Below are 24,310 nucleotides of genomic sequence, written 5' to 3'. Positions count from 1 at the left end.
TCTAGGTAATCCTGGGGGTGCCTGGCTGACCAGTCAAATCTCCAAGCCACTGAGAGAACCTGACAAAAAACCAAAAAACCCAAAAAACCAAAACAAACAAACAAACAAGGGTGAGGGTGGTGACTTAGGATGGACAGCTGAAACTGCCTTCTGGTGTCTACTGACATGTATGTATACTCTTACACACATGTATGTATACACACACACATGCACACACAAACATGCACACATGCTCATTCATCTGTATACATGGACTCATATACAGCTACAAGCATTAAATGAGACTACAGATTAGCGCAATCAGCATAGAACCAACACACATATAAACATGTATGATTTCAGATTTACTTTTATAAATTGTTTTACTATCAGAATCGGATAAGACTCCGTGTTTAAGAAGCCCAGCTCAGTGTCAGGTGCACTGTTTAGTGCTCATTAGGGGTAGCTTTCTAGTCTGAAATGATCTGGCTTTTTGCCTGCTTTTCTGCAGTAGAGTCCATTGAATATATATTTCCTCCCTCCTACGGATAGAGCCCATCACACCTTGTGATGGATGCAGGTGTACTCACAGTCACCTTTGGGGACCAGTTTTAATTCTACAAATGGGAACTTAAGGCTTAGAAGCACTGCTCTGCCTGGGGTAAGGGGGGACCTAAAACGTAAGTGTTCCTCCACTCAACAGCTTGAGTTTCTCCTTTAGAATTTCTACCCCATGCTTTCGGGCTCCATCTTTCTCAAGGACTGGATTCAAAATGGAGTCCTCCCAGAAGAATTTTCTGTGCGGTCAAATAACCACAGCCACTGCCGTGTGTGGCTCTTGCCATTAGCACTTGAAATATGAAGAGCATGACTGAAGAGCTGGACTTTAATTTTATTCCATTTCAAGTAAATGTAAGTGGCCACATGTAGCTTGTGGATAACAGTGTGGATGGAAGCCCCGTGGTATTCCCCAGGTGCAATCATCTAGCTTTGCTCTATGCTGCAAGGGATGGGCTGCTCACCCTGCAACAACCGGTCCATTTGCCTGCTTTCTGTCTCCACAACTAAAAGAAAATTCATCACAATATTGAGCCAACATCTTTTCCTAGCTTCTACTTAGTTGGTCTGAAAATTTTCCCTGGAGCTACATAAAGCAAGTTTAATCAGTTTCACAAAACAGTATGTATTAATACCAATGCCAATGACACATATAATACCACGTGTAAACGTTGGCCATTACAAAGCACTCTAGGTTCTGGGTTTTTATGAGGCTACAGTGGGTATTCAGCACACAGGCTTGATGACAGTATCAAGGTCGTGAAGAAAAACTCATCATTGCAAGCTAGCTGACACTCGCTATGTGTGAAGCCTTGCTAGATTCCTTCCAATAGCTCTTCCCATCCACTCACCACAACAGCTCTATAGTTCCAGTGCCACTGAGCATCCCAAAGCTATGAGAAGGATGCTAAGGTAATTATTCACACACCTTCAGACATCTTGAAAGAGATGAAGCTCAAGCTTGACACTACTGAGTTTGAGTTCAAAACTCATGCACTTAATCATGCCGCAGATACAGAAGAACAGCACTGTCATGACAGAGACCTGGGGACCTAGCATTCCTACCTTCAGGAAGCAGAAGGGCAGAGAACATTATAGCTCTGCCTCCCAAGACCCTCATCATTCTCACACAACACTGGCCTGGTGGTGAAAAGCCAGTTTTCAAATGTCCAGAAGTACCCAGAACTGGGAAAGATGGTCTTGGCATAGATTCCAAATTGAAAGGCTTCTGGCATCTAGGAAGTTCTCAGAAATGTGTATGGTGGACTACTTATGTAAATGAGTGCATGTATACATGTTTGTGCACGTAGATGTAAATGTGAGAACGCACGCCCTAAAGTAGAGTTTGCTGATTACATAGCAAGCAGCTTACGAAGTGGGGCATCACCCCAGCCCTTAAAGGAATCTTTACTCCTTCAAATTTCTTCTTTGCTATTTGCCTCTTTGTCAGGCTGCCTTTGAGCACAGTAACTGTCCCATTGCCCTTTGCCTGTGTCATAATAGGAGGTGGACAGGAGGATAATGACCATCAATGTGTCCCATTGTCTGGGAGGCAATAGAGAGTAGAGGAGTTTCTTGCAAAGTGAAGTGCCCATACCACATATAAAGGCTCAATACTTAATCGATATATAAGAAAATAGGATTCTTGCCATGCAATTACCCAAGTTTCCAAGGGAAATGTGGAATTGATAACATTTTTATGGGAAATGTTCTACTTTTGCAATACTGACAACTAATTTGATTTAAAAAAAAAGTATGACCCTGTACTAAAGCATTATAGTATATATAATTGAGTCTTAGAATGAAAAGGGAAACGTCTTTTTCTCTTTAAAAGAAAAGTTAAAGATGAGGTAGGCTATGGCTGAAGCCTGAGGTCAGTGGGTTTATATGGAGTCCACGGTCTGTGGCATGTACACTTTGATGAGATCCGGGTGCCATAGCTAATGGTAAGAAAGCTGAAGCCAAGATATCACTAATACACTGAAGATATATCTGTTGCATAATTTGCTCTAAAACCCCCATTTGTTAGTGCACAAGGCAGGGCTGATTGTTTCTAGAATGATAATATGTCTTTCTCTGTTTAGTCTACACTGGAATAAAGCAAGCCTTAGTGATTTCAGTCTTGGTGTTCATTACCGGGATAGAAAGAACATCATCCTGCTGTTGATGAGGACTCTTCCTTCTGCCTCTCCCCTCCCACTGCCCTTCCATCCCTGCCCTCTGCCTCACACTTGGTATTTCTCTCTGTTTCTGAAGCTCAGGAGTTTCCTCCCATTCCTCCCTACTTTGTGGCATGGAAAGCCACGTATTGGCCGTGACTATAAAACAACACACTTAGCCACATGCAGACTCGGAATCACCTGCTCTGTTCAGCATTGCCAGCTTTTCAAACTAACAAGTGAGAATCATTGCTAAAGTGTTCAGGCCACAGAAGTCACACGATCTGCTCACAGCTGAACACACAAGATAAGGTGAGGATTCCCTTCTAAATGACTAGCGGGACTTACCTCTCGTAATGTAAGAAACAGGCAAGCAGTCGATTTTCACAGTGTAACTCCCAGGGACAGTGAGGACCAAAGAAAGAAGGGCACTAGACAAGTTATAGACATCTAATGCAGATGACTCTGGCTTTGGCATCCATGTGAGGCGTAAACTGAGGCCGGCAGCTGTTGGGATGGGGGTGTGTGTCAGTGTTTAAAGCTGCTAACTAAGGTAGATCCAGATACCTACAGGGGATACTGCCAAAGGCTGCTAGTGATTAGAAAAGTTACTCTGCAGACTTTTTTTTTTCCTGATGGAACAAAGCTTAATTTACTGGGGCTGGCACTCTCTATGGCCAGCAGAAAAATTATGAACTCTTTTACCTCACTGGGGCCAGCAAGAATGAGAAGGTAAGAGAGAAAATTTATATGGACACACACACACACTGGATGAAACAAAAGTCAAAAGTCCAATAACTTCATACACACAAATATACGTGCATATATACATACACACATATATCAATGTATACAGACCCACAGACAGACATATAAATAAAATGGTTAGAGCAAAGTTCCAGCAAGCAGGCTCTAAGTATCCCACACATACTCAAATAAGTCCCTACAACTGGTGGGTGGAAGGAACAATGTTCTAACCCCCATTCACACAAACTTTACACATATACCCATAGCTGATGGATGGGAGAGACAATGCCCCAGCCACACCACGCCACACCACGGCACACCACACCACACCTTACCACACCATACCATACCCCACTTTGTTCGTTCTTCCACAGTTTATATATCCCAGCAAAATCTTTCAAGCAGTATACAATTACAATGCGATTATGATTACATTTTAATTTTCTTCTAGTAAATGATTATGAAAAAAAACAATGTGTTTTTCAATGCTGTTACAAGATATAACATTATGTAGTTCAGGTAAAGAAAACCAATTATTCCCAAAAGCTCACGTAGATTCATAACCAAGCAACTTGCTATAGATTAACAAAGTGTAAGCAAGTGAGGTCGTTTTCTCAGTCAGTTTCTCTTACCGGCAGGCAGTAATTTGCTGTTACAAAGAAAAAATTATTCTACTATATATCTTTAAAAGTGACCTTGTAAGAATCTTAAAAGAATTACAAGTCTAAACTTTTATATAAAAAAATCAGTCATATCTACCTTAAATTCTCAAAATGTGTATCTATTCATCAGTAATTCTTATTAAATCATATCAGGAAGCTGAGGGCAAAAATGAGTATAAGAAATCAATCATCACCAGTCCAGCCTCAGTGAGCGTCATGTCAGCCAGTGCTGCCATTGTTCTTGTTCCCTGGCCATAAAGGGTCCCTAGCTTAACTAATAAGAGTGTGCCTTTCCAAACTTCATATTGTTCCCTAAGATTTTTCTACATCAGAGCCAGTAGTAAAAACATCTCAATCTAGCTTCACTAACAATTTTATTTTTTCCAAATGTTTTCTAAGGGCAGAAGTCATTGACAATCTGTATCTCTTAAGTTCTTCTCTAGGATGGTGAGAGAATCATTAATCTGTTTCAAGAGCAAAGCCATAAAGAAAGAGATCAAGCCTCAGAACTGTGAATGCCAGAGGTGCTGTCCAGTGAGGAACTGGAAACCCCCCTTGGAGTTTTCATATACTTCATAGATTAAGAGGGAGGTGAGGGCAGCAACTGAGAGCAGAACTCCATAAGAACATAAAGTCTTCAGGACACACAGTCCTCAGGGTCACAGCACACTGAGGCCCACCCATGTGGCTGTGGCAACCATGGGCTGCATTCCATGAGTTCTAAAGCTATCTGTCGTTCCTCCTGCATGACCCTTGGCAATCTAATTTATCCTAAGATGCAAAGAAGTCTAATATATGGGCAAACTGCATATGACAGGAGAAACACCAGAATGAAAAGCCAGAGTCTATGGAGGAGTAAAATAGTGTGATAAAAAGGGAGATGTGTGTGGAATTCTCCTTTAGTGGGCACAGTTTAAGGCCACACTGGTGAGTAACTCCTTCTGTGGAAAGGCACAGCTTGAGGAAGTCCAAGGAGCATTTTTTTAAAGCTAGATGCTTTGCTACTACACAAAGCAGCTTGGCCCTGCCTAACTCTGACTATGTCATAGAGGAAGTGCTTATATCTGCATATAAGCTATGACCTACTGGAACAGAAGAAGGGTTGGAAATCTTCTGGGTGCTATGTACACTCAGAAAGTTGTCCTAATAAGAAGAGAGTCTGAGAAAATGACTCAGCAAAGTGCTTGGCTTGCAAGCTTGAGGACCCAATTTCTATCCCCAGGACCCACATGAAAAGCCAGGCATGGCATCCAGTGCTTGTGATCTTGCCACCGAGGAAGCAGAGTCAGGAAGTCCCCTGCTGTAGCCAGCCTAGCCTATTTGGAGAGTCAGGTCAGTGAGACACTGTAACATCAAACAAGATGAAAAGTTATGAAGGAGCATCAAGGTTGACCTGTGGTCCCCACATACATACATGTACCTGTACACACATGGCCACCAAGTGCGCCCACATGAACATAGACATGGCCTTTTCCTTTGGTTTGTCATTTCTCTAAACATTTATAGCACATCACTGAGAAAGCTGTACAAGCTGGAACTCAAAGCCACTTCTCAGAAGCCTATATGTTCTCTGAGTACCTCCTATGTATACATGTTACACAAACGCCAACAGTCTCTGTCTTTTGCTTATGAATCTGTCTTTTGTAATGGAGTCCATTCCACTCTCAAACTCAGGTTGCAGGAAAGGCTTTATAATAGACAGAATTAATTTGATGGAGCCAGCATCACGTTGATGTGGATTTTTCCGTGTTTAGTTGATCACAACAATCAACCTGGTGCTCGCTTCGCCAGCACATATACTAAAATTGGAATGATACAGAGAAGATTAGCATGGCCCCTGCGCAAGGATGACAAAATAATCGTCCTGATTATGGTTCAGCCTGAAAAGTTTAGGTCTGGGGAAGAGGTGCTGCCCTTCTAGTAGGAATCCAGGTGACTCTTGTAATCAATCACTTTGGGTCTCCTTGTTCTCTGAGCTGATATTCTGATGTTGGTTGATTCCTGGAACCATCTGCTCCCTCACCACCTAAGACCTGTTTTCCACCATAGATTTGTATTTCACTGTTTTGGAATTATGAACTGAACTCCAGGAATTTAAAGAGCTCCTTGGAGGGTGTCTGTGTATAGCCAGGGGTGAGAAGCTGTGGCCCCTTGAGTGACTCTCAAACAGAGAGCAGCAAGCACTGAGCAGTGAGCAGAGAGCAGAAAACACAGCAGGACTTTTCTCCCACCCCACCAAGAACACAGGCAACAGATGGGGGAATTGTTTATAGAATTTCAAAGTCAGTGTTCCAACTACAAGTAACCTTGATGGTTTTTTAAGATGGAAAGATCTTAAGTAGGGGGAGGTAGAGTATCCAACATGAAAGAAGAAGGACAGTTATGAGGGGAGGGGATAGCAGGTTGGGTATGGGAGTACAGTGTGGAGAAGAAGAATGAACAAGAAAAATGACATGTATGTTTGAAAATAAGATAACGAAACCCACTACATTAATCAAAGAACAGGTACTGGAAAGAAAGAAAGAAAGAAAGAAAGAAAGAAAGAAAGAAAGAAAGAAAGAAAGAAAGAGAAAAGAAAAGAAAAGCAAAGAAAAGAGAAAAGACAAGACAAGACAAAGAAAGGAAGGAATGGGGGAGGGAGCGTGGGAGGGAGGGAAGGAGTGAGAGGAAGGGAGAGAGGGAGGGAGGAAAGAAGGAAAGAAAGAAGGAAGGAAGGGAGGGAGGGAGGGAGGAAGGGAGGGACAGACAGACTGCCTTCGTTGCTAGTAAGTCAAGCAGACAGGGTTGGGAGTTTGGAGGGCCTACTGGGGACAATGGCAAACTATTTTGCTCTTAGATTAGTACACTGAGACCAGAGAGGTTAAGATGAAGGTCTAAAAGATGTATCGTTCTTAAAAGACAGCATGGAACTCATTGAGCAGGCAGACCCCAAACCCTGCTAATTGCATCTTGAGTAGATATTCTTAAATTTAACTCACTCTGTGCTGAAGATACATCATTATGCTTTCCTGTTTAGAAGGAATTTAAAGTACGTCTCCTGAATGAGAAATGGACTATTGCACCTGTTTCATATGGACAGTTCTTCAAATATTAGGATGAGTAGGAAATACTCAAAGATATTTTCAATATGATCTTTATCACACTACATTGACACAGTCAAGTCTCAGTGCCAGGCTTATGGTTCTTTAAGCCTATCTGGACCTTTACAAGTCAAGCTTGCTGGTCCCGGTGACGGTATTTTTGTATGAAATTTTAAAATTTAAAATATTCAAAAATTTAAAAGACCACATGTTCAAGTGAAACATATATTCTAAGAACTTAGCAGTTGCCTCTTTCTCTATATGTACAGACAAGACACAACTCTACAGGGTGAACTATACACATGACATTCATCTCAGCTATACCTTTTCATAGGAGAAAATGTCCAGAAAAAAATGAACATTTGATTTTTACTAAGCTATCTGGTAAAAAAAAAAAAAAAAGAAACAACACTTTGAATAATTACAAATCATTTTGCTCGCAGAAGTAAACGAGGAAAGTAGAAACAGATGACCATGGATTAAGACAGTAAGTGGAGATTTAAATTTTTCAAATAGAAGAGAAAACTTCAAAGATTCAGTCTAGATAAAAAGAGTCTGTGGGAGGATCCTCCTCAATTTTTATGATGCTCTTGTGAAAAACAAAAAATTGCCCCCAAAACATACGGAATAATTCAGAGTTTTCAGAGAGAAAAAATAGCAGGTTCCTACAGAAGATAGGTACAGGAAGGAGATTGCCATCAGCCTTTTAATAAGGTGTTGACATAAGAAATCTGGTTTGTCCTAGAATCAAAGCCTTCAGAACACATATCCATTGCATTTTAAAACTAGCTAAAGCCCTCCCAGTTGCTTTTGCCTCAACCGTTAATTTTAGGAGCCCTTGATCTTCCCTCTGCAGCCTGCCAACCACACTGGTTCTCATGAAAGAACGTGATCCCTGTGGCTGTAGAGGGATTGCAGTAATTCATTCTCACAGTTCATGTTGAGTTTTAAAAATTGCTTTCAGAGGTGTCAGGGAATAGAGGAGGAAAAGAAGAAAACAAGGGCTATAAAGGAGACTGCGTTGAAATATTTCAGAAGTGCAGCAAGACAGAATTCGCTCGGAATTCATTGGCACTTCCAGGAGTCTTATCTAGACCAGTGTGCACACGAGTCAAACTAGGAAAATGGCTCTTATGTGAATCACAAATAATATTTTCATTTCTTTAAATGTGTGTGTGTATGCGTGTGTAGGGGTGTGTGTATGTGTGTGTGCGCGAGCACGTGCATATCTGTATGTTATGCGTGCATCTGTATGTGTGTAAAGACAGGAGATTAATTTTGGGTGTTAGGGTGCTGTTTCCTTTTATCCTTTTGTTTTGTTGATGTTTGCTTGCTTGTTTGGGGGTTTTGGTTTTCGAGAGAGGATTTCTTCTGAGACTGGGACTCATCATGTCCGTAGGCTAGACTAGCTGATCAGCGAGTCAGTGAGGTCTCTGCCTCCACACTGGGGTTACAAGTGCATGCTGCTGTCATTTTGTCTGCCTTTTATTTAAAGTGTGTTCCAGAATTAAATCCCAAGTCCTCGTGTATCTGGGGCAAACTCTTTACTGATGGGAGCCTTCTCTCCAACTCCTTTCCCTAAAGCTCTAGCTCAGTTTTTAGAAATAATATGGAATACACTGAGCTATTTACATGTCCAAATCTACTTAACGATAGAATGCAATCCAATGTGCAGTAACCCCATGCCCCACTCCCTCTTGCAACCATTGAAGCATCCATCATAGGCAGAATGATAAACATAGTAAAAGTAATGAAGTCATCATGACCGTCTTGTGTCTGAAGCTTTGAATGAACACATTATAGATATTACCTTCATGCACTTCCTGTGTCCAAAGCTTTGAAGGAACACATTATAGACATTACCTTCTTTAGTTCTTACAGGGTTGTAAGATCTTACAAGCCAGTGGTATCTATGGAACACAGCTAACAAGGCGTTGAAGCCAGAAGCCAAAGCCTGCGTTTTCTTTAGAACATTTGGTCTCTAGTGACCTTGTGAAGAGAGGTTTCTTTACAGAGTGTGAAATGTGTAAACGCTCCCTGGAATCCCTTCCTGAGATCACATATCAAATGGTAGCACCAGTAGTACTAGCACCAGGACTCCAGGTTTGGGTGTTCATTAGATAATGCCTTCCCGAGGGAAATGTTTTAAATACATTGAAATAGATGAAGAGAGTCCTTCAAGAGCAAAGGAGGGGTTACTATGGATGAGTTGCAAAGAAGGATAAAAATGGAGATAAGGGCACTTATTTTCTATTGATAGAATATCCAATGTGATGAGAAAGTATTATGATGTGTCTACTGATAAAAATATAGGAATTCTGGAGGACTCAGAGAGCCTTCCAAACGGTCCAAATCAGTTCCCATGAGACAAAGGTATTGTTACTGTAAACTTTCCTGAAGCAGTCCTATATGTCCCTCATGTGTCATCTACTGTGTTCTGTATGATCTGGAGACCAGTCTATGATAGCCACATTTTCAGTTTTGAACGAATGCGTTTATGGAGTAGGCAAAAGTGGTGGATAGAAGCAGTAGACAGCAGGAAGTCATCCAATTGGAGATTTAAAATCTTCCACCTGAAACCAACAGGGAAACCCCTTTGAGGAAATCAACTGGAGTTTCCCACCAAAAGGGACTTCTTTTTTTCAAAAGGGACTTCTAAGTGAAATATTAAATAGCAACAGATAGATATCATCAAACTGGGTGTTGAGAACGTCTAACAGAAGCCAACAGGACAAGGTGAAGCAGATAGCTGGAGTTCCTTTGGCACTTTCTCTAAATGGCAGAGCTTTCCACTGTGACACTCCCAGCTACCCTCTCCTACTATGGAAACTTTATGTCATAGGATAAGTTATAGGAATGTCTGTTGCAAATGGCTGATATTCTAGCTGTTCTTAAGAACACAATGTTGTTATTCTTGGGCTGTTTCATCATTTTCTTTCTCCCTGCCACAAAGTTAGTGTCAACTCATCTCTAGAAAATGTCTGTGGAGTACACATGGAGATAAACATGTTTGGGTCTGAGATGCAAGGTGGAGAAATCCCAAAACTTCTCAGTAAGCTCAAAGAGTAGATAGATAGATAGATAGATAGATAGATAGATAGATAGATAGATAGATAGATAGAATATTTCATGTGGCTCCTTGCATGATAGAACATTAGCAGGGATTGCATGGTTGCAAGAGGTCTGTAAAACATAAAATTCTATCTGATCTATTACAACACAAAGCAGCTTAGTCCTGTCCTAAAGAAACTCTGACTATGTCATAGAGGAAATGCTTATGTCTGCATATAAGTTATGATCTGCTGCAGAAAATGAGATTTCCTGAAGCAAAATTTTAAAAACTTTCTGAGCTCCAGAGATCATGCTGTCTCAATATGTCTGGTCTAGAGTAAAAGAGCAAGAGAAAGGACACTTGCCACGAGTGTGGAATTATTGAAGGCATTGAGATCAAATATTAGGCAAACGTGTAATACCAAGAATATTCCAGAGAGAAGTGACTGGTGCCTATTACCAGTGTTGGCTAAAGAACCGGAGACAACGTGCAGTTAGCATGGATTAAAAGCAAGCTCTTGTAATCTAGTAGAGAGAACCGACCATGGCTGATGTCCATCCTGAGGGGAGGGGTGGAGGGGTTCTCTTAAGCATTTTGAAATTTGCATCATGCACATTGTAGCTCTTGGTGCTTGCCTATCTTTATCCCACCGCTACACATTTTTCCCCATTTATGATAGGGGAAAATAAAGAATACTATGTATAACTCATCATTTAAGACTATGGAGCAATTCTATTAAGAATATTGTAAACTTATATAAACCACACTTATAAGGGTGTGAGGCTGGTTTTGGCATTTAGCTGAGTTAATATAAATTTAACTCTGTTTAATGGTGGCCAAACAGGGTAAAAATTGAAAAATGTTAGCCCTCATTGCCAGTCACAGTTTTGCAGTCTTCATAGAGATTAAGACCATTGCTTGGCGACATTTGAGCAGGTAGTTAAATTTGTGACTGCAGTGATCAAGCATTTGGGCTTAAGTTAATTATCTTGATGCAACTCTGTAATCTGAACACTTTAGAGGTGGGGGACCATAGGGAGGTCTCAAGTTCAGAGCCAGCCTGAGCTATGTAGGAAGGCCTTGTTGAAAAAAATATTTGGGGTTTCAGAAAGGCAAACATACCTGGTAGTCAGCATTCGCTAATGTAGAATAGCACACAAAGCTTTACTCTAACTGGATGGACTATGTGTTCTTCTTATGTTTCTCAGTAGTTTTGCTTCTGAGTTAGCCAAGCCCAATCCCTGTAAATCCAGTGAGGTCCCAAGGTAACTGGCTACAAAGAATAATAGCTGAACATTCAGAGTTTCTCTCATTGTACTGCCAGGTCTATAACCCAGCAAGCTGCTGACTCTAGCCAATCTTTCTTCTCTTTATCACCAGGAAAGAGAATGGATATTTTAGCATCAGTACCTTCAACCCATCTTTTGATCCACCCCTTCTTATTACCCTCTCTCAAATGCTATTATATAAATTTACAACAAGATGTATCTGATTTTTGGAGAGTCAAATTCTAATGTTACAGCTTACAAACACATCATTTTTGGAGAGGGCCCGAGTTATACCTCCATCTCTGAGAGTATTTCCCAGGCAAGAACAAAAGCATGGATGAGATATTATCTCTCCACCCTAAGGAAATGCTGGCCGGTCTCCTGGGCTTCCTTTGTTGAGTGGAACTGTCACTCTGCTGTTCTTATCAGTGGATTGCTTATTTCGCATGTTTTTTGCTTGACTCCTTATACCCTGAATGCTGTTAATCCCTTTTCTATTTTCTACCAGTCAGAGGATTTTCCTGTGCAAAAGAGCAACTCTATTCTGTATTCACTGGTTATCATGTGAAGCTGCATCCTCCTGTAGAAGAAAGGACAGCCACAGTGATAGCTTCAAGCAAGTGGAAGATGCAGAACAGGGGCTGGCAGGTCTTTGATGAACTTTCATCTTCTGGACCTTTTTGCTTAGACTAGATACTGTATCTGTCTTAGATTGCTCAACTCTTTTCCAACACACCATGACTTCTGCCTTGATGCCATCTGCCTTGATGCCAATTCTGTGGGAACTTCAACAGGGAGAGTACAAGGTGTCTCTAGGGGTTGTCAGTTGGTCTGGTCCAAAGTCAGCAGTGTCTTCTCCTCCCTGGATGCTGACTGTCAGCAAAGGCTGATATTACACAGGCTACATATGCCACCAACCTCCATTAGTCAGCAGGAACTAGAGTTTCCTTTTTTCATGTTGAAGACTCTAAAAGAACCTGGAGCAGCTTGTCAATTATTGCAGTTGGTGACAGAGAGCACAAGTCCCATGCTGAAGAGCCTCTGTGAGTTTCACCTCCCCCATCTCACTTTATATGTCTTTGATAGAGAGATAACAAAAGAACCCAATTCTAAGATATTAATAAATCAAATAAAAATAATGACACTAATAGTGGTCACAGTGCCTGGGGGCTAAAGACCCTACATACAGCTGTCCTCTCTCTGTCTTGATGCTGTGAGATAAGGCTCAAACCTAGCACAGGTCTGGTTAGAACTCCAGTTCCTTGCTATTCCATTTGATCTAGCCAGTTTGGTGGGATGAGAAGAATTAATTGATGCTAAAGAGTCAGGGTGGATTTACACACACCCTTATTCTCTGCAGGGCCTTGAGGCAGCTATGGTACAAAAGCCACCATGGAGTAGAAAGACCATTTATGAGAAAGACTTGCTTCTGGAGTTAGCGTCTACAAATTTATGAGTTAAATCAGAGGTCTCCAAACCTTCTAAAGCCAAGAGGCCCCTCTGTGGCATAGTAGACTGGCCACATGAAACTTCCTATTTAGTCAGCACTTGCTTCAAACACCTCCATAGATAATATAGGTCCTAATAATGTATAAGCCACCAAAATCACCATATATAACAAACAAGTCGTAAAGTATACCACACTTTACACAATATTAGTCTTATAAAAATAACTAATATAAATAATATAACATTAAATAATATAACAATAATATATGTGGTATTGTACAACTTCTAAAATATGAGAAAGGCAGCAATCCTGATATGGTTCACTCTTTAAACATTTTATTATATTTATTTATGTATTTATAGATGTATACCACAGTATGGATGTGGCAGTAGTAGCTGGAGTCAGTTCTGTCTTCTCACCATTGGCCTGGAATGAACTCAGGTTATTAGGTTTGGTGGCAAGTTCCCTGGCGCTTTGAGCTATCTCACTACTCCTGACTTAAAAAAAAAAATATATATATATATATCGTAATTACTGAACCCCATTCTATAACTGTATGAAATAACCCAAAAATACATAGCAAAAAGTACAAATGATAATGCACTTTGAAAACAACATAGCAGCTCACCGACCAAAATTTATTTAGGGGCAAGATATTGATTGGCCCAGTCATTTTCAATTCTGCTGAATGAACCCAGGTTCTCACATTGCATAGCAGTGCCTAGACACAGTATGAGAACCATGGATTGAAATGAGGCCACCTTCTTATCTCTTGCTGGCAGGTCCAGGAGGCCAATATTGTATTTAGCACTTATGATGATGAGAGCCCTGAGTGAAATTGCTGTACACAGAGGACAACCTCTTTTAACCTTTACTATGCATAAGAATAGCATCTTACTGTGCACAAGAATAACAGAGCTTTTTAAAAGCATAAACAAGCGGTCCTGTATCCCAGCAATTATGGCTCAGTAGAGTAAGGACGTACCTGTAGACTCTGTGTTTTCCCTCTTACTGAGAGTTCTGTATGTAGGTGGTCTGAAAGCTACATTTGGAGAACGACTGCTTATAATACAACATTTATTTGCTTGGCGTACATTAAAACACCAGCAATATAGGAAAGAAAGTAAACCTGTGGCATTTTGTTCTGAATGGAGAGTAAGAAACCTTGAAAGGAGCCCAGTGGCTGGCTCAGTAAGGTTCTCTTATTGGATTCCCTAGATAATCAATCTATAGATTCTGACCCACCCCTATGAAGGCTACCCAAAAGCTCTCTGTTAAAGCAACTGACCTATAGGAAATTTGATCTTTTAGAAAAAGAAAGCTTTGAAAGGAGGAAAGATGCCTCATGAGTGAAGAATCTACAATTAAATCCTAAAGGGTGCTCTGTATAAAGTGAAATTATGGTTATTAAATTCTCAGCTGATTATGGGGTAACCGCATCTCACACGGAAAAGGCCAGATTGGGTCTTTGTGATGTATATAACTCACTAAGCATAAGGGGAGCAGGCTGTGCCTCTTGAAGAATATTTGCCTACAGCATAATACCAATAATGGAAATAATATCAGATCATATAAAGTTGAGGCTTTTATTCTCCACAGAGCTGAGAAATGATGAGAGGGGCACTCTGGGAATTTTCCCTGTAGATTAAATATTTGAATCATAACTGTCGGAGACAATCGCATTCAGTTTGAAAATTACTTTGCTATCTCAAGCATACTGAGAAGAAAAGGGACTTTCGATATCACAATTAAGACATGAAAATTTTATTTTCTGTGGGATTTGTATAGTTAAGAAAAGAGAAAAATATTTGAATGGTACTTAATGTTTTAGCTAAATTTAACTAGCTCATTTTCTGGCACCCATACAAGATAAACAAGTTCACAGCCATTGTGGGCTGATTAAAGATCCTTTACTGAAGCTCTCATCCACTCTCAATAGAGTCAGATGGCAAAGTGGAACAAAAGCTAACTGGAGGAACATTTTTATTGTTAATGGAAGTAGCAAATACTGCATTTTCTAGCACCTACTTTTGTTTGTATCCAAATTGGCTTGGACCTCACATTCTACTGAGACTTAAGGAGGCCACTGTTGGCAAGAGGTAGCATTTGTTCTGTGAATTCATTCTCTTATACTCATTGCTTTTCTGTTGCCATGATAAAATACCATGACCAAAAGTAACTTGCAGAAGAAAGAACTTAGTTTGGCTTTCTGTTCCAGAGGGTGAGTCCATAATGATGGGGAAGGCAACAGGAGTAGGAAGCTGATCACATTCCATTCACACACTGGAAGCAGAGGTGGAGGAAGTGAGGTGAGGGTACAGACTCTCAAAGCTTGCCCCCCAGTGATGTTTTTCCTCTAGTGAGGCTCCACCCACCCCACCCCCGCCCCATGTCCATCACCTCCTCAAAGGGACCAACCCTCCAGGGAAATTCTTCATTCAGCACAATGCAATTGCCTTATTTTATCTTTGCCAGGGCTATTGGTGATTTCCTGTGGATGCCATCAGCCTGCTCAAAAGGGTTTGGAACAGTCCGTGAATCCATAGTTCAACTAGCTAGCTCAGTTGGACTTAGGGGAAGGTGGGAAGCATCAGGTAGATGGATGGATGGATGGATGGATGGATGGATGGATGGATAAATAGATATGTAAGATTCCTGTCTCAAAATATGACCTCTTTAAAATAGCAGCTCACTAAACCACTATTTCCCAAGCCCCCTTGTACTCAAGCCCCTTTCCAGTTGAGCCATCAATTCATACCCTCTCATCCCTGTTCAATTTCCCACCAAAGACAATCACTGGCACTTCTTGTTCTTTCTGCCTAGTATCTCTACTTCCATGACTTCTCATCTAGCAGACCCAGGCAGGAGCTGGCTGCTCCCTGACTTTCAACCACCAGTATCTTCCCCCATCAGTTAGTGCCACTTCTTCCCAGGCATCTCTGACTGCAGCTCCAGTATTCCAGAGGCACAGTCTTTCTTTTATCTTGACTGAGATAAAAACTTTAGCGCTTATTCCTTTCCATCTAAAAAGAATCGCCCCTTTGCAATGCAACTGATTCCTCTACAGCTCTGCCTTTGACTAGGTGCTTTTGACGTTTGTTCTTAATTCACTTTAACCCTGTATGATTTCAGACCCTGAAACAAACAGCCCAATGGGGTGCATATTTTACATATCAAGCAGACCTGGCCTCCAGGTTTTCCAGCATTCCTCAGTCGAAACCTGGCACGCCCAATGCCTAACCCAGAACTTTCTGGCTCAGGGACTGGGCTGCCTTTCCCTCAGAGGCTCTTTGCTATATAATCCAGACATTTTGGCTTCTTGCTTCTCTCCCCCTCCCCACATTTTGTTGTCTCTTTCTCTTCCCCCTTTCCTCTGTCTCCCTTACCATGGTGACTTCCCTGGCCTCCTTCCTTGAGGACAGTGAACTTGGTGACCTGAAAGCACCTTTCCAATTAACCTCAGTTTATATATATATATATGTTAATCTGGCTTGAATTGGCTCATTTTACCCCTCCCCACAAAGCATTAAACATGGCTTTTCTTTATACAAAAATTTCTTGTTTCTCTTACAGAATATTTCATATCTTCGGAGAGTAAAAGAGCCTTTAATTTGCCTTTCTAAAATGTGGTTGATATTCCCTTCTACACTGGAACAATTTCCTTTACATTGCAACTATGGCCTACACTGAACCCCTGTCTCTAATAACCCAGAGGTGCATTTACTTATAACTACAAATTCTGTGGTAAAATGTTAGGAGAATAATAGAAGAGTTTTAGTAAGACACACAATCAAATCCTACTATACTTTGAGAAAAAAAAGTATATATTTTAATGCTACATTTAGAATCTTGTGTCATTGCTATGACAGAAACAACAGAGTGTAGGGGTCCGAGCAATGGCTCAGTAATTAAGAGTACTGGCTGCTCTTCCAAGGGCCCAGGTTCAATTCCCATCACTCATTATGTCAGCTTACAACTGTCTATAGTTCTAGAGAATCTGACATCTTCACATAGACATACATGCAGGCAATGTATATAAAATTAAAAAACAAGATAAAAAAACCCTAAAGCCACTGGCCCCGAAAGACTCTGGTGAGCCTTAGCTTACTGGGACCCCCTGAGTGAACAATACAGAGATGGGATCGACGCAAAAAGCAAGAGGAATTTATTGTTACAACGCATTGGGGTCGTCCTACACCCAAAGGTGAAGTGGCAACTCCGCACAGCTCGGTTGGTGAGCTTTTATACAGTTTTCAGAGCAGCAGTCATTAGGCACAATGTGATTGGCAGAACAGTGTGACTTTTAAACTGATTGGTCTTTAAGGACTTCCCTTGTCTGTAGGTGGTCAAAAGTCTAGGATTGTCAAAGTGCTCTGGGCCTCCCCCACCCTCAGGTGGCTGATGTCTGCCCCACCCCGCCCCCATGGACTGAGCAATATTAATTAGCCTCTCCCTTTCAGAGGGGTTCTCTTTCAGGAAGGGTCAGGTGGAATTTTCCAAAGTTCCTGACCTGACCTCTTCAGCCCCACCTCCTAATACCTATTCCCTAAAGAACTGCTTCTCAACTTGAGTGTTCGTGGGGCCAAATCATATTTAAACCAGTGCAGGCAGTAACTTCAATCTTCCACACAGCCTGGCTGTTAGCCCAGATAAGCCTGTCTGGGATCAGGCAAACCCCGGACAAATCACCAGACCCTGATAGTGAATAACAAAGGCTTGTTTGAAGTCAGTAGGGTTTGCAGTCATTTGTTACACAATAGTTAATGTACCAATAAATGACTAATGCAATTCTCAAATATCCGGTAGGCCTAGAACAGGTGTAAAACATTTCTTTCTACAATAATTTAGAGAATAAAAAACTTTATTTTTTTTTTTAAATTAAGGACGGGGCTTTGTATATCTCAGACTGACCTCAAACTCATATGTAGCTGAAAATGTTCTAAAACTTCTGATGGCCCTGCTTCTGCCTCCCAAGTGCTGGGATTCCAGTCAAGCACCAGCATGCTCAATGTACGCAGTGCTGGGGATCAAGCCTCCTGCAGCTCGGCGAGTTCTGTGCCAACTGATCTACATTGCAAGCCTGCCTAGTTAATCCTGTATATGTGTTTCGAATCAGAAAGAAAAGTTTTGAATCCTGACTTAATTATTTTAAATCCTTCTAACCTTGGATTTAAGAATAAGAAAAAAAGAAAAAAGAAAAAAGGAAAAAAAAAAAAAGAGCAGGGATCCTTATTTTACAAGCGGTTGGCACAGATAACCCACAATGCTAAATGCTATATGATCTGGGGCTTGACCCAGAATTTGGAACATAATAGATAAAAGATTACAGAGATAAAAGACAAAGCTAGGCTTGTGTGTGTGTGTGAGGAGAGAGAGAGAGAGAGAGAGAGAGAGAGAGAGAGAGAGAGAGAGAGAGAGAGAAAGGAAGGAAGGAAGGAAGGAAGGAAGGAAGGAAGGAAGGAAGGAAGGAAGTGGTGACAATCAACGTTACTTTTTTTAGCTGGCATTTTTGGCCACTTACTGTTCATAGAATCACTAACAGTAACTGAAACCTGGTAGGAAACAAGGAAGGATCTTTTGGGTTGAGTGTCAGAAATCACTAAAGAGCAAAGCCACCTGCAAGGCCACTTATTCAATACTGAGGGTAGCTCACAGCCCAAGGCAATTGCTTTGGAACTAAACACAAGTTTTCACAAAGACTTATTTTTTTTTTCTTTGAGTGTCGAAAAGCACTGACCATATCAAAAAGGCTCGGTGAGATGTGATGGATGAGTTCCATTATTTAAGTAAAAATTAAGGCCTGGCCTCATCCAAGTGTCGTTAACAACACTCACAAAAGATCCATACCAGGTAGCCCAGAACTCACCAGGGAGAAGAGTTTTTTCAATATAAGCTTGTACAGCAAAAACAAATACCCACATCATTAAATAAGCTCCAAGCCAGAAGAAGTTTAAGCATTGCACTTGGACATGAGCTAATCTCATCTGACAGAAACCCAGTAAGTGATTAGAAACCTCCACCAAGTGAGCTTCAGTGAATTAATGACAGTGTGTGTCTCAGGCATGCCATGCTGATCTGTTGTTAGATGAGCAACCAAAGGAAAGAAATGCAAAGTTTAGGGGAATGTGAGCTTCACACCAGCAGAAAAGTCACTCCAGAAGTGACAGCCTGCTCACCACTGTGACCTTCAGGCACAGATTTGTTATTTCTTTTCAAACACAATATGTAAATACTTGGCAAGGAGGGGAGGTGGGTCTTAAATCTCTAAGATATACAGACACAGAGCACACAGCAACAGCAACAGCATGAAATAAAAATAACAAATGCACATGAAATTCTGTGTGTGTGTGTGTGGTGTATGTTCAAGCAGAGGCCAGAAGTCAATTACAAATGATTCCTTCACACTCAACCTGGCTGTAGAGAAAGGATTTCTGACTGGGACACCCATTCAGTCAGGGTAGCATGCAGTGAACTTTAGGGAATCTGTCTCATCCCTACCAGTGCCATGTTACAGATGTGTAGTTTGTATCATCACATTCAATGTTGAAATATTTTATTGTCTGAAAACTTTATACACACAATGGACATGTTTGGGTCAATTCCACTCCCAGTCCCTCATCTCTAATACCTCCCCTACCCCATCTTAACACATTTCCCTCCCTCTTTGAGCTTTTGGTCTACTTAGGACTTCCTGTATATTTGTGGTTGTAAGACTATCTATTGGAGCATGTGTAGCCATCAATTGCTAATAGCTTCTTAGAGGCAAGATACACCCCCTTAATGCAACCTTGGAAATTTGGCTGCCCTGATCTTAAGCAATCACAGATGGTGTGATCTCATCTGTGCAATGGCCCTCTTACACCTATTAAATGCTGTTTCACTGCAGATACTCACTACTTCTGACTCTTAAAGTTGATTTTTCTCCCCTCTTCCATGATGATCCCTGAGCTGTGGGGTGTGTGTGTGAGAGAGAGAGAGAGGGGGGGGAGGGGGAGGGGGGAGGGAGGGGGAAAAGGAGGGAAATATGCTGAAAGCTATCATAGTGCTGGAATATTCTGTTTATAATAATAGGAGAAAATATTCAATAGTCTCACCCACCTGTGAACTCCGTGAGCTACAATAATCTCTAGCCTGGTAAGAATATGTTCACAGGTACAATAATGGCACAAATGTCATAGAAATAACTATTTACTTTCAGACTGGATATAAAGCCTGCTCCAAAGATGAAATTCATGGCTGTTACTGTTAATTAAGCTAAGAACCTGCAACTAGTTACATCACAGGTCCCCCGTGGGGAACCTATTACTAAAACCCAGCTTTTATTTATGTGGGGACTGGGGATCCAAACATGGATTGCTATGACTGTGAGAGGTACTTCACTACTGATCCATCTCTCCAGCCCAGGCACAAAAAATCCTCAGGAAGCTTTGAATATTTCCGTTCTCTTGATTGTAGTGACAATAACTCGAAAAATATACATATGACTAGCAAATCATATACATTCACTGTGCAAGTATACTATAATGTGGTTTTGTTGTATAACAAAAATATTTCATTAAAGCTGGGAAAAAGGCCTTCCGCTCGACTCGAGACTCGAGCCCCGGGCTACCTTGCCAGCAGAGTCTTGCCCAACACCCGCAAGGGCCCACACGGGACTCCCCACGGGACCCTAAGACCTCTGGTGAGTGGACCACAGTGCCTGCCCCAATCCAATCGCACGGAACTTGAGACTGCGGTACATAGGGAAGCAGGCTACCCGGGCCTGATCTGGGGCACAAGTCCCTTCCGCTCGACTCGAGACTCGAGCCCCGGGCTACCTTGCCAGCAGAGTCTTGCCCAACACCCGCAAGGGTCCACACGGGACTCCCCACGGGACCCTAAGACCTCTGGTGAGTGGATCACAGTGCCTGCCCCAATCCAATCGCGCGGAACTTGAGACTGCTGTACATAGGGAAGCAGGCTACCCGGGCCTGATCTGGGGCACAAGTCCCTTCTGCTCGACTCGAGACTCGAGCCCCGGGCTACCTTGACAGCAGTCTTGCCCAACACCCGCAAGGGCCCACACGGGACTCCCCACGGGACCCTAAGACCTCTGGTGAGTGGAACACAGCGCCTACCCCAATCCAATCGCGTGGAACTTGAGACTGCGGTACATAGGGAAGCAGGCTACCCGGGCTTGATCTGGGGCACAAACCCCTTCCACTCCACTCGAGCCCCGGCTACCTTGCCAGCTGAGTCGCCTGACACCCGCAAGGGCCCACACAGGATTCCACACGTGATCCTAAGACCTCTAGTGAGTGGAACACAACTTCTGCCAGGAGTCTGGTTCGAACACCAGATATCTAGGTACCTGCCTTGCAAGAAGAGAGCTTGCCTGCAGAGAATACTCTGCCCACTGAAACTAAGGAGAGTGCTACCCTCCAGGTCTGCTCATAGAGGCTAACAGAGTCACCTGAAGAACAAGCTCTTAACAGTGACAACTAAAACAGCTAGCTTCAGAGATTACCAGATGGCGAAAGGCAAACGTAAGAATCCTACTAACAGAAATCAAGACCACTCACCATCATCAGAACGCAGCACTCCCACCCCACCTAGTCCTGGGCACCCCAACACAACCGAAAATCTAGACCCAGATTTAAAAACATTTCTCATGATGATGATAGAGGACATCAAGAAGGACTTTCATAAGTCACTTAAAGATTTACAGGAGAGCACTGCTAAAGAGTTACAGGCTCTTAAAGAAAAGCAGGAAAACACAGCAAAACAGGTGATGGAAATGAACAAAACCATACTAGAACTAAAAGGGGAAGTAGACACAATAAAGAAAACCCAAAGCGAGGCAACGCTGGAGATAGAAACCCTAGGAAAGAGATCTGGAACCATAGATGCGAGCATCAGCAACAGAATACAAGAAATGGAAGAGAGAATCTCAGGTGCAGAAGATTCCATAGAGAACATCGACACAACAGTCAAAGAAAATACAAAATGCAAAAGGATCCTAACTCAAAACATCCAGGTAATCCAGGACACAATGAGAAGACCAAACCTACGGATAATAGGAATTGATGAGAATGAAGATTTTCAACTTAAAGGGCCAGCTAATATCTTCAACAAAATAATAGAAGAAAACTTTCCAAACATAAAAAAAGAGATGCCCATGATCATACAAGAAGCATACAGAACTCCAAATAGACTGGACCAGAAAAGAAATTCCTCCCGACACATAATAATCAGAACAACAAATGCACTAAATAAAGATAGAATATTAAAAGCAGTAAGGGAGAAAGGTCAAGTAACATATAAAGGAAGGCCTATCAGAATTACACCAGACTTTTCACCAGAGACTATGAAAGCCAGAAGAGCCTGGACAGATGTTATACAGACACTAAGAGAACACAAATGCCAGCCCAGGCTACTATACCCGGCCAAACTCTCAATTACCATAGATGGAGAAACCAAAGTATTCCACGACAAAACCAAGTTCACACAATATCTTTCCACGAATCCAGCCCTTCAAAGGATAATAACAGAAAAGAAGCAATACAAGGACGGAAATCACGCCCTAGAACAACCAAGAAAGTAATCATTCAACAAACCAAAAAGAAGACAGCCACAAGAACAGAATGCCAACTCTAACAACAAAAATAAAAGGGAGCAACAATTACTTTTCCTTAATATCTCTTAATATCAATGGACTCAATTCCCCAATAAAAAGACATAGACTAACAGACTGGCTACACAAACAGGACCCAACATTCTGCTGCTTACAGGAAACCCATCTCAGGGAAAAAGACAGACACTACCTCAGAGTGAAAGGCTGGAAAACAATTTTCCAAGCAAATGGACTGAAGAAACAAGCTGGAGTAGCCATTTTAGTATCGGATAAAATCGACTTCCAACCCAAAGTTATCAAAAAAGACAAGGAGGGACACTTCATACTCATCAAAGGTAAAATCCTCCAAGAGGAACTCTCAATTCTGAATATCTACGCACCAAATGCAAGGGCAGCCACATTCATTAGAGACACTTTAGTAAAGCTCAAAGCATACATTGCACCTCACACAATAATAGTGGGAGACTTCAACACACCACTTTCTTCAAAGGACAGATCATGGAAACAGAAACTAAACAGGGACACAGTGAAACTAACAGAAGTTATGAAACAAATGGACCTGACAGATATCTACAGAACATTTTATCCTAAAACAAAAGGATATACCTTCTTCTCAGCACCTCACGGGACCTTCTCCAAAATTGACCATATAATTGGTCACAAAACAGGCCTCAATAGATACAAAAATATTGAAATTGTCCCATGTATCCTATCAGACCACCATGGCCTAAGACTGATCTTCAATAACAACATAAATAATGGAAAGCCAACATTCACGTGGAAACTGAATAACACTCTTCTCAATGATACCTTGGTCAAGGAAGGAATAAAGAAAGAAATTAAAGACTTTTTAGAGTTTAATGAAAATGAAGCCACAACGTACCCAAACCTATGGGACACAATGAAAGCATTTCTAAGAGGGAAACTCATAGCGCTGAGTGCCTCCAAGAAGAAACGGGAGACAGCACATACTAGCAGCTTGACAACACATCTAAAAGCCCTAGAAAAAAAGGAAGCAAATTCACCCAAGAGGAGTAGACGGCAGGAAATAATCAAACTCAGGGGTGAAATCAACCAAGTGGAAACAAGAAGAACTATTCAAAGAATTAACCAAACGAGGAGTTGGTTCTTTGAGAAAATCAACAAGATAGATAAACCCTTAGCTAGACTCACTAAAGGGCACAGGGACAAAATCCTAATTAACAAAATCAGAAATGAAAAGGGAGACATAACAACAGATCCTGAAGAAATCCAAAACACCATCAGATCCTTCTACAAAAGGCTATACTCAACAAAACTGGAAAACCTGGACGAAATGGACAAATTTCTGGACAGATACCAGGTACCAAAGTTGAATCAGGATCAAGTTGACCATCTAAACAGTCCCATATCACCTAAAGAAATAGAAGCAGTTATTAATAGTCTCCCAACCAAAAAAAGCCCAGGACCAGATGGGTTTAGTGCAGAGTTCTATCAGACCTTCAAAGAAGATCTAATTCCAATTCTGCACAAACTATTTCACAAAATAGAAGTAGAAGGTACTCTACCCAACTCATTTTATGAAGCCACTATTACTCTGATACCTAAACCACAGAAAGATCCAACAAAGATAGAGAACTTCAGACCAATTTCTCTTATGAACATCGATGCAAAAATCCTCAATAAAATTCTCGCTAACCGAATCCAAGAATACATTAAAGCAATCATCCATCCTGACCAAGTAGGTTTTATTCCAGGGATGC

The 24,310-nt window shown here is 41.5% G+C and overlaps 1 protein-coding gene and 1 pseudogene across 2 annotated transcripts in view; one reads left to right on the top strand and one right to left on the bottom strand.

Annotated features, from left to right (window-relative positions):
- The window catches only part of Tafa1 (TAFA chemokine like family member 1), a 544,051-nt gene that overhangs the window by 181,793 nt on the left and 337,948 nt on the right, over positions 1-24,310 (bottom strand). The window lies entirely within an intron of this gene.
- Gm22971 lies at positions 5,881-5,977 on the top strand (annotated as a pseudogene).

Source organism: Mus musculus, chromosome 6 (assembly GCF_000001635.26).
Source record: "Mus musculus strain C57BL/6J chromosome 6, GRCm38.p6 C57BL/6J".
Taxonomy (NCBI): Eukaryota; Metazoa; Chordata; class Mammalia; order Rodentia; family Muridae; genus Mus; species Mus musculus.
The sequence above is the reverse complement of the archived record's forward strand: the minus strand, read 5'-3'. Positions and strand labels throughout refer to the sequence as shown.